This window comes from Lagenorhynchus albirostris, chromosome 20 (assembly GCF_949774975.1).
Source record: "Lagenorhynchus albirostris chromosome 20, mLagAlb1.1, whole genome shotgun sequence".
NCBI classification, from domain to species: domain Eukaryota; kingdom Metazoa; phylum Chordata; class Mammalia; order Artiodactyla; family Delphinidae; genus Lagenorhynchus; species Lagenorhynchus albirostris.
In genome coordinates this window covers 52,031,550-52,041,609 of record NC_083114.1, presented here as the reverse complement: position 1 = coordinate 52,041,609, position 10,060 = coordinate 52,031,550, and the positions used below count along the sequence as shown (strand labels likewise).

Below are 10,060 nucleotides of genomic sequence, written 5' to 3'. Positions count from 1 at the left end.
TAGAGCGCAGGCTCAGTAGTTGTGGCGCATGGGCTTAGTTGCTCCGTGGCATGTGGAATCTTCCTGAACCAGGGCTCGAACCCGTGTGCCCTGCATTGGCAGGTGGATTCTTGACCACTGCGCCACCAGGGAAGTCCCTGTGAGTCGTTTCTTTTTTGTTATATTCACTAGTTTGTTGTATTTTTAGATTCCATATATAAATGAGATCATACAGTATTTGTCTTTCTCTGTCTGACTTATTTCACTTACCATAATACCCTCCAAGTCCATCCACGTTGTTGCAAATGAAAACATTTCATTCCCCTTTGTGGCTGAGTTGTATTCCATTGTGTGTAGGTATAAGACGACACAAGTTTATCTGCTCACTGCTCTGGAAGGCAGACATCAAAATCAAGGTGTCAGCAGAGCATGCTCCCTCCGGAGCCTCTAGGGAAAGGTCCTTCCTCACCTCCTCCAGCTTCCGGAGGCTCCAGGTGCTTCTTGGCTTGTGGCCACATCACTCAATCTCTGCCTCCCAAATCTCCCTCTGCCTTTCTCTCTCTCTTTCTCTCTCTCTCTCTCTCTCTTTTTTTTTTTTTTGGCTGCACTGCAGGCTGGTGGGACCTTAGTTCCCTGACCAGGGATTGAACCCACACCCTTGGCAGTGAAAGCACGGAGTCCTAACCGCTGCACCGCCAGGGAATTCCCCTGCCTTTCCCTTATAAGGACAGGTGTCATTGGATTTAAGCCCAACCTGATAATTCAGGATAATCTTATCATGAGACCCCTGGTTTAATGACATCTGCATAGAGTCTTTTTCCAAATAAGGTCACTCGCACAGGATCCGGGAAGTGGACAAATATTTTGGGGGGGCCACCGTTCGGAGAGTGAGTGTGCTTTGGGGTGCAGCTGCAGCTGTGTTTCTGAGCTGTCCTTCCCCCCCAGGACTCTCTGAAAGGTGGACTGTCTGACGGCCTCTCTCTCACATCTGCAGGCTCTCCCTCCACCCCCAGCACATTTTCCTCACCTTGTAAACCACTCCCAGTCTTGAACACAAAACAAACTGAAGACCCTTCTTCTTAAGACCACTGTCCCTGGAACTCCATTCATCCCATTTTTGCTCAGCTCCCGGATGGCCCATAAAGACAGTCCATGTTCCAGGTCTCACACCGTGGGCCTCCCTCTGGGCTCTGCACATTCTGAATCTGGGCCTGCCTCCGGAGGGGCTCCTGTGACCATGACCGTGGCTGCTGGATGGAGCCCCTGGGATCCTCCATCTCTTCGCCACGTTTCCTGGGTTGGAGCCTTACCCTCCCGCTGGCTCTGTAACAGCTCCCAGCTGGGGACACGTGGGCCAGCCAGGGGTCTGTGCCAGTGGAGAGTGGGTCTCAGCTCAACCCCTCACTAGCTGCCTGTTGGTTTTGAGCGAGGCACCTCTGCTCTGGGCCTCGGGGGCTCAGCTGGCCGTGGAGGCCATCGGATGGTGGAGGTTGAACAGGACCAGTCGGCAGGCGCGCTGTGACTTCCGCGGCTATAGGGGCTCCTCCAGGGGAAGGTGATGAGGACTTCCCTTCTCTCCCAACTCTGCTCCGAGGGTGAGACAACGGGGTGGGGGATGAGGCCCAGGGTCTCTGAAGCCCTGGGACGTCTTGCTCAGCGCAGCCTCGTCCTTTCAGTATGGCTGAGGTTTCTTCCTGGGAATCTCCGTCAGCAACCTGGAAGGGCCCGGCTGGCAAGCGCTGGGGAACGAGGCTCCACACCTGCTGTCTCCTGGCTGGAGAGAGGGCGCAGCTCTGCCGATGAAATTCTACGTGGATTAATTAAAATGGGGGAAAGCATTTCATCGTTGGATCTTGTTACGGAGGTACCAGAGCCTCTGTTTTGGTGGTGGTGGTGGGGAACGTGCTCCAAGCCTAGGTTTTTTTTTGTTTTTTTTGGCCAGGCTGCGCGGCTTTCGGGATCTTACTTCCCTGCCAGGGATCGAACCCGGGCCCCGGGCATTGGAAGCTCAGAGTCCTAACCACTGGACCACCAGGGAAGTCCCAGCCTGGGGGTTTATGGTAGGGGAGAAGCCGGTTGCCTGCCTCACTAGAGGTGTGGTGTTAATCCTTAACGCCAGAAGGGCAGTGCCTTCATGGGGGAAGTCTGCAGGGGAAGCTTTAGAAAGATCCCCCCATGCACAGTGGGCAGCCTCACATTCCTTTCTTTTTTTTTTCCAAAGACGGCAGTCCTCCAGGGCAGCTTCCCCCAGAGAGGGCAAGAAAGGAGCAGGCAAGACAGAAGCCACAGAATTTGTGTAACCTAATCTTGGACATCCCATCGCTTTTGTGTTTTCTACTTGTTAGAAGCAGGTCCTTCGGTCCAGCCCACGCTCCAGCAAAGAAGATTCCACAGGGACACAGAGGTGAGGATCATGGGGCCATCGTGGGAGCCGCCTACCAGTTCACAGCCTATGGGAACGAATATGTGTCAGGGGAGTGTGACTTTGGTTCCGTGGGAGCTATTAACACCCACAGATTTATAGGTCAGGAGCATGCTCTTCCTGGCTATCTGGAAGAGATAGACCCACTCGGTGGCCCATTAATTTATTTGACTTTATCATATTGTACACTTTGCAAACCACTTTGCTTCTGTCTGTGATAGAGCATCCAGTTAAAATCCGCAAATTACAGATGTGTATAAGAGCAGGTAGCTGCACGTATAAGAAAATGCCAGGGACTTCCCTGGTGGTCCAGTGGTTAAGACTCTGAGCTCACAACGCAAGGGGCCCGGGTTCAATCCCTATTCGGGGAACTAGATCCCACATGCTGCAACTAAGACCCGGTGCGGCCAAATAAATAAGTAAATAAATATTAAAGAAAAGAAAAAGAAAATGCCAGCTCTCAAATGTCAGCATAAAAAGTTGTTTGTCAACAGTTGTAGGTTTGCAGATTGGGGCTCTGCCTGAAAAATGGGCAGGGGGAGACTCCATCCTCTAGGGGAGCTCGACCAGACCCACGTTGATGCTGCCACCGGATCGTGCTTACCCTGGAGAAATCAAGGTCCTAGACAGTGGTTTCTCTCCATTGCCACTTGTGGTGGAAATGACTCGGCAAGGCTCAGCTCTGGCTAGAGGGGACCACCCCACCGAATGGGCCAGGCCAGCTCCTTAGGCCACTGGGCAGAGAACTGGGGGAGGGTGAGCAGGAATCAGGACACTCTCTTCCTTTCCTGAACAAGGACATATTTTAAAGCAGCTTAGAATCCTAGGAAATTACAGGGCACGTGGTCCCATTCCGTTCAACTAAAGGGGGCCCTGGAATGACTACTTTTGATCGGGAACTTCGGCCAGGTCCTACTTCTGCTTTTTTATCTCTTCCTCCTCCCAAGATCTACTGCCCTTTGTGGGGAGCCCCGCTCCACCTGGCTCTTCTGGGCGTGTGATGTATTAGCAAGTGCATGGATGTGGGACAGGACAGACCCTTCAGGACCCTGGCCTCACGACTTCCCAGCTGTCAGACCTCAGTTTTCCCGTCTATAAAGTGGGGATAATACCACCTACTTCGTAAGGTGGTATGAGGATTAAATCATCTATGCAAGAGGTTGGCAGAATTACAGATGTATCACAGTCACGTGAAGTATTGGGCGTCTCCTCTCTCCTCCCGTCCCCCACGACAAAACAAGAAAACCAGAGCTTTTCTTCTGATATGGAATGCTGACTGTTTATGTGGGCTTGCTGTGGAGGGGCATTCCTTTTGTGCGGCAAGTGTGGGGAGTGGAAGAATGTGTATGTGTTGGCGAGGTTGGGAGGGTAGCTCACAGAGATGGAAAGGACAGAGTGCTGCTCTGATTCGCATTTCATTCCAGGAGTGTCTCCTCGTAAGTGATGATGCTATAGGGATGCAGGGCATTGATGAAGCCCCCTCCCTGCTGGCGGCCCCAAGCAGCCTCCCTGGTCCCTTGTGGGGGGACAGTGGCGAAGGAGCCTTACAGAGTGTTACAGACTGAACATCCCTGTCCCCAAACTCACAGGTTGAAGGTGCAGTCCCCAGTGTGATGATAATGGGAGAGGGGGGCCTTTGGGAGGTAATTAGGGTTAGATGACGTCACGTAGATGGAGTCCTCATGATGGGATTGGTGCTCTTACAGGCAGAGACATCAGAGCTCGCTCTCTCCACCATGTGAAGACACAGCAAGAAGGTGGCTGTCTACAAGCCAGGAAGGGAGCTCTCACCAGACCCCGACCATGCTAGCACCCTGATCTTGGACTTCCAGCCTCCAGGTCTGTGAGAATATAAATTTCTGTTCTTTTTTTTTTTTTTTTGCAGTACGCGGGCCTCTCACTGTTGTGGCCTCTCCCGTTGCGGAGCACAGGCTCCGGACGCGCAGGCTCAGCGGCCATGGCTCACGGGCCCAGCCGCTCCGCGGCATGTGGGATCTTCCCGGACCGGGGCACGAACCCATGTCCCCTGCATCGGCAGGCGGACTCTCAACCACTGCGCCACCAGGGAAGCCCTAAATTTCTGTTCTTTAAGCCCCCACGTCTATGGCGTTTTGTTATGGCAGCTGAAGAGAGAGCCTTCCAAACTGCCCCTCTGGAAGCTTCTGCCTTGCCCGGTGGCAGCTCAGTGTAGTTACAGGATGTCATCTGTTGGAGGCTGGGACCCTCGGATGGATGAGAATGCATCCTTCTTAGCAGGAGGTTGCTTGTCATTCAGCAGAGGTCAGGGGTGAGGGACAGTATCTGATTGGGTCTAGTCCCTGACCTTTGGTGGCGTCTCATGATTGAGAGAAAGGCACAAAGGTCGATTCTGAGCCAGGGCGAGGCTGAGTAGCAGTCTTTGGGCAGCGATTGGACTATGTTCTTCCAACGGCCACCTGCAAGTTCTGTTCCTGCAGAGAACTTGAGAGCCTCTTGAGGGCTCAGTCAGGGAGGACAGCCACCCATCTTGGACGGAAGAGAAGTCCTCCCCAGCCTGGGAGGCTGCCCTCATCACTGATCCCTGTGGATTCAGCAAAGACCTCCAGAGAGTGGTCTCTCTGTCCAGCCCCTGTCATCCAGGGCCTCAGCCTGCTGAGCCCTGGGGGACATCGCTCCCCACCTCTACACGGCCACATCAGCTCTGCACCTCCCCCAGAGATGTTCCCTTTGTTGCTAAATTTATTTTTGCCTTGTCTGTGCCCAATTATGCTTATTTTCTTCCACCGCTTGCCTCTGAGCAGGGGCGGAGAAGGGAACGAAAAAGGGAAACTGATTTGCTCTCATTGTGTACACCGAATGCACATTTTCTTTGTGAGATTTAAACGTCTGGGGGTCTGAGCTTTGAAAGTTTGTCTTAAATGGTCTAATTGCTTGGTCTCAATCCTGGCTTGGCGTCTTGCATTTGGCACTTCCTGGATTTGAATCTGGAGAGACAGTGGGGGGGCGAGGCCGGGGGGTTGCCTAACTGATGGATATTTTTAGCACATCAAAGTTTGCTTTTCTGGGTCAATTCTATCCTGTCTCATCACCACCTTCCAATCTTGTCACTTCCCATTGCCTCTAGGACCTGGTACGAGGCCACCCCCGTGCTGCTGAATTAGCTACAGGATCAATGACACAAGCCTGACAGCGTCCCCAGAGAACCCAGGGGCGCCACCCAGCCCTGTGCCCAGGGAAGGGGGTGCACGTTTATCGAGCTCCTGTTTGTACCAGAGACTAGGGACCAGAGTCTTCATTTAAGTCACCCATTCTCAAAATGGGGTCCTCACAAAGCTCCAGGAATTTTTCTTTACACAAGCTGACCAAATGCAGAAACAGACATGAGAATCCAGCTGGCTTCGGGTACGCCAGACCTTAAAGAGATCTGCACTATTGTAAAACGATGCCTTTCTTTGCGCAGAAATTGTGTTGTTTTGGAAACTGGAGTTTTTTTCATTAAAAAATGTTATTTATGCTAACATGTCATTGCTTTCTTTTTCTTGGCCACGCTGCACAGTTTGCAGGATCCTAGTTCCCTGACCAGGGATTGAACGCAGGTCCCCTGCAGTGAAAGCACAGAGTCCCAACCACTGGACCACCAGGGAATTCCCTATTATTCCCTTTTTTTTTTTTGGTTGCCCCTCCTCACATGCGGGGATCTTAGTTCCCTGACCAGGGATTGAACCTGCAGCCCCTGCATTGGAAACATGGAGTCTTTTTTTTTTTTTTAAATAAATTTATTTATTTTATTTATTTATTTTTTTGGCTGTGTTGGGTCTTTGTTGCTATGCGTGGGCTTTCTCTAACTGAGGTAAGCGGGGGCTACTCTTCGTTGCAGTGTGCGGGCTTCTCATTGCGGTGGCTTCTCTTGTTGCAGAGCACGGGCTCTAGGCGTGCAGGCTTCAGTAGTTGTGGCACATGGGCTCAGTAGTTGCAGCTCGCGGGCTCTAGAGCACAGGCTCAGTAGTTGTGGCGCACGGGCTTAGTTACTCTGCGGGATGTGGGATCTTCTTGGACCAGGGCTGGAACCCGTATGCCGTGCATTTCAGGCGGATTCTTAACCACTGAGACACCAGGGAAGCCCCTGGAAGCACGGAGTCTTAACCACTGGACTACCAGGAGAGTCCCCACCCTATTGCTATTTTTTAAGTGAGTTGATAGATTAAAATTGAGATTTCTCAGTTTTAATGTCTAATATTATAAATATTGATCAACCATGCATGTAAACAAAAGTTCTCTGGGATTTTCAGTAATTTTTAAGAGGGTAAAGGAATTCTGGGACTAAAAAATTGGAAACCACTGACGTAAGTAGCATCATTTAATTCTCCAACCACTCTTAAGGGAAGCAGTGTTATCCCCATTTCACAGATGGAGAAGTTAAGCCTCTGACAAGTTATTTACCCAAGGTTTCACAGTAAAGTGGCTGAATTAGGATTGGAAGAAAATACTTCATTTAAAACAATAGTTAATACATACTAACCGAAAAAAAAAACTGGAAGATAAAAAAATTTAACCCATCATAAGTCTGCCATTCAATATTTTGGAATATTTCCTTTGTCCCCAAACTTTTTTTAAAAAATAAATTTATTTATTTTTTTAAAATTCATTTTTGGCTGCATTGGGTCTTCATTGTGGTGTGCGGGCTTTCTCTAGTTGCGGCTAGTGGGGGGCTACTTTTTGTTGACGTGTGCAGGCTTCTCATTGCAATGGCTTCTCTTGTTGCAGAGCACAGGCTCTAGGCGTGTGGGCTTCAGTAGTTGTGGCTCACGGGCTCTAGAGCGCAGGCTCAGTAGTTGTGGTGCATGGGCTTAGTTGCTCCGCGGCATGTGGGATCTTCCCGGACCAGGGATCGAACCCGTGTCCCCTGCATTGGCAGGCGAATTCTTAATCACTGTGCCACTGGGGAAGCCCCTGTCCCCAAACTTAATTTACATAATTTGGATCGTTACCATCAGTGCAGGATTTGAACCCAGAGGTGGGTCATAGCGACGAGCTGAGATTGTGTCTCTTGGAGGCAGTGGCGGGCAGCTGCGCTGAGGAGGTGGCTTCTGCCTTTGTTTCCTCCTGTTTTGAGAGTGTCTAGGGAATTCCCTGGCGGTCCAGTGCTTAGGACTCAGTGCTTTCATTGTTGAGGGCCTGGGTTCAATCCCTGGTCGGGGGACTAAGATTCCCACAAGCTGTGCAGCAAGGCCAAAAAAATAAAAAAAATAAAAAAATAAATAGAGTGTCCAGGAATAGGTCCTGTAGACTGTATGTTACAGACTGAATTGTGTCCCTTCAACCCCAGAGCCTCAGGCTGTGACTGTGTTTGGAGACAGGGCCTTTAGGAGGTGATTAAGTTAAAACGAGGCCATTAGGATGGGCCCAGATCCAGTGTGACTGTGCCCTCACAGGAAGAGGAAGTGTGGACATGGAGAGACGCCAGGGATGTGTGTGCTCGGGGGAGACCCTGTGAGGACCCAGCAAGAAGGCAGCATGTGTAGCCAAGGAGAGAGGCCTCAGGAGAGACCAGACACCCGACACCTCGACCTTGGACTTTCAGCCTCCAGAACTGTGAGGAAACCCATTTCTGTTGTTTCAGCCCACCGTCTGCGGTACTTTGTTGTGGCAGCCTGAGCAAACTAACACACGGTGTCTTATTCTCTCTTTGGGAACAGGAGCACGAGTGGGGTGGGGCCTTCAGATGACCCAGGCTGTTTCCCACGAGGGGGATCTGCAGGGTGAGGGGAATGAACCCACGAGAAGCAGCAGAGACTGGGCCTGTGAGCCCCTCCCAGGCTTGGCATCCTGGGGCCCCACTTGGCCTGCCTCAGGCTGGGGCCGCCACCTTCACCCCAAGCTCACGGGGTGGGGAAGCAGCTCAGACCCTTCCTGGCACAGACGTCTGCTTCCGTGGATCGGACCCTGCGGAAAGGACCCCGCTGGCCCGGACCCACCGAAGAAGAGCTCAGGCCTGGCCTTGGAGGTGGGCCAGGGCCAGTGAAACCTGTACCGAGAAGAAGAAGCAAGACAGCAAAGTGCCGCTCAGCACACCATCCAGGGAGTCAGCCCAGAGGTGGGACAGGGTGTCCCCTCCCCTTGCTGACTCCCGGCCTGCGCTCTGTCCTCTGGGCTCCACGTCTCAGGGACACCCTGGAGAAGGTGCAGCCAGGCAGCTCCGTGAGTGGCCGCCGAGCATTACCAGTGGTTCCCAGGCCTGAAAGCCCCGTCCCTCCTCCTTAATGAGGACATGGACCTGAGCATCCTTCCCGCCTCCTGGTATCACCCTTGAGCTTGTTGCCAAATCTGGCTCCCTGTGCACCTATGCCGAATAACAATACGGAGACAGAGAATTGGAAGATAAGAAATAGAGAGGCTTTTTATTTTCTTTGCCAGGCAAAGGGAAGACACGGTAGGCTAACACCTCAAGAACTGTGCCCCCTCCTTGGGGAACTGGAGAAGATTTTATATGTGGGGCTCGCAGTCTGGGGCATGTGATAAAGGATCAAAAGTAGTGAAGGTCTTGCATTTCTTTTCTTCTGTAAATTCATGGCCAAAGCTGGCATCAGGTGGCTCATCAACCGGGTCTGGTGTTCCTGAAGTTATCGGCCTGTGACCTTCTTTCTGAAACGATGAGTGCCACAAGGGAGTGTAGGGGGAGAGAGGTGCCAGGTGCAAAGGGTAATTTGTATGGAGTCAGAGAGCAATCAGCTTTGTGAAGGACAAGTCTAGCTACAAGTGTTTCTTAGTAGTAACAACTAAAGAATAACCAAGATTGCTTAACTCTTTCAGGCCTGTTTATGCTGTTTCCTCAGCCTATTCATCGTTTCCTTATTTTTCCTGGTTATCAGGAGAGGAAAAAACCTCATTTCTTTTTTTTTTTTTTTTGCGTTGGGTTTTTGTTGCTGCGTGCAGCCTATCTCTAGTTGCGGTGAGCAGGGTCTACTTTTTGTTGCGGTGCACGGGCTTATTGCGGTGGCTTCTCGTTGTGGAGCACGGGCTCTAGGCATGCGGGTTTCAGTAGTTGTGGCACACGGGCTTAGTTGCTCCGCAGCATGTGGGATTTTCCTGGACCAGGGCTTGAACCCATGTCCCCTGCATTGGCAGGGGGATTCTTAACCACTGCGCCACCAGGGAAGTCCCCATATAGTTTTTCTTTATCCTTCATCTGTCGATAGACACTTAGGTTGTTTCCATACCTTGGCTATTGCAAATAAGGCTGCAAGGGACATGGAAGTACAGATAATTCCTCAAGACAGTGACTTCGTTTCCTTCATGTATATACCCAAAAGTGGGATTGCTGGATCATATGGTAATCACATGGAAATTTTTAATTTTTTAAGGAACCTCCATACTGTTTCCCATAGTGGCTGCACCTGCTTACATTCCCACCAACAGTGCACAAAAACTCTCTTTCTCGACATCCTCACCAACACTATCTCTTGCCTTTTTTTTTTTTGTGTGGTACATAGGCCTCTCACTGTTGTGGCCTCTCCCGTTGCGGAGCACAGGCTCCGGACGCGCAGGCTCAGCAGCCATGGCTCACGGGCCTAGCCGCTCCGCGGCACGTGGGATCTTCCCGGACCGGGGCACGAACCCATGTCCCCTGCATTAGCAGGTGGACTCTCAACCACTGTGCCACCAGGGAAGCCCTCTCTTGCC

The 10,060-nt window shown here is 51.5% G+C and overlaps 1 long non-coding RNA gene across 2 annotated transcripts; it reads left to right on the top strand.

The window, feature by feature from the left end:
* Window positions 1-1,979: 1,979 nt before the first annotated feature.
* Window positions 1,980-5,860, top strand: LOC132511663 (uncharacterized). 2 transcript variants are annotated; one of them, XR_009537681.1, is made up of 3 exons: window positions 1,980-2,383; window positions 4,108-4,240; window positions 5,505-5,860. It is a non-coding gene; the product is annotated as an uncharacterized LOC132511663 (long non-coding RNA). The 2 variants fall into 2 exon arrangements; XR_009537682.1 differs by lacking the exon at window positions 1,980-2,383 and adding an exon at window positions 3,572-3,990.
* The last annotated feature ends 4,200 nt before the right edge of the window (window positions 5,861-10,060 follow it).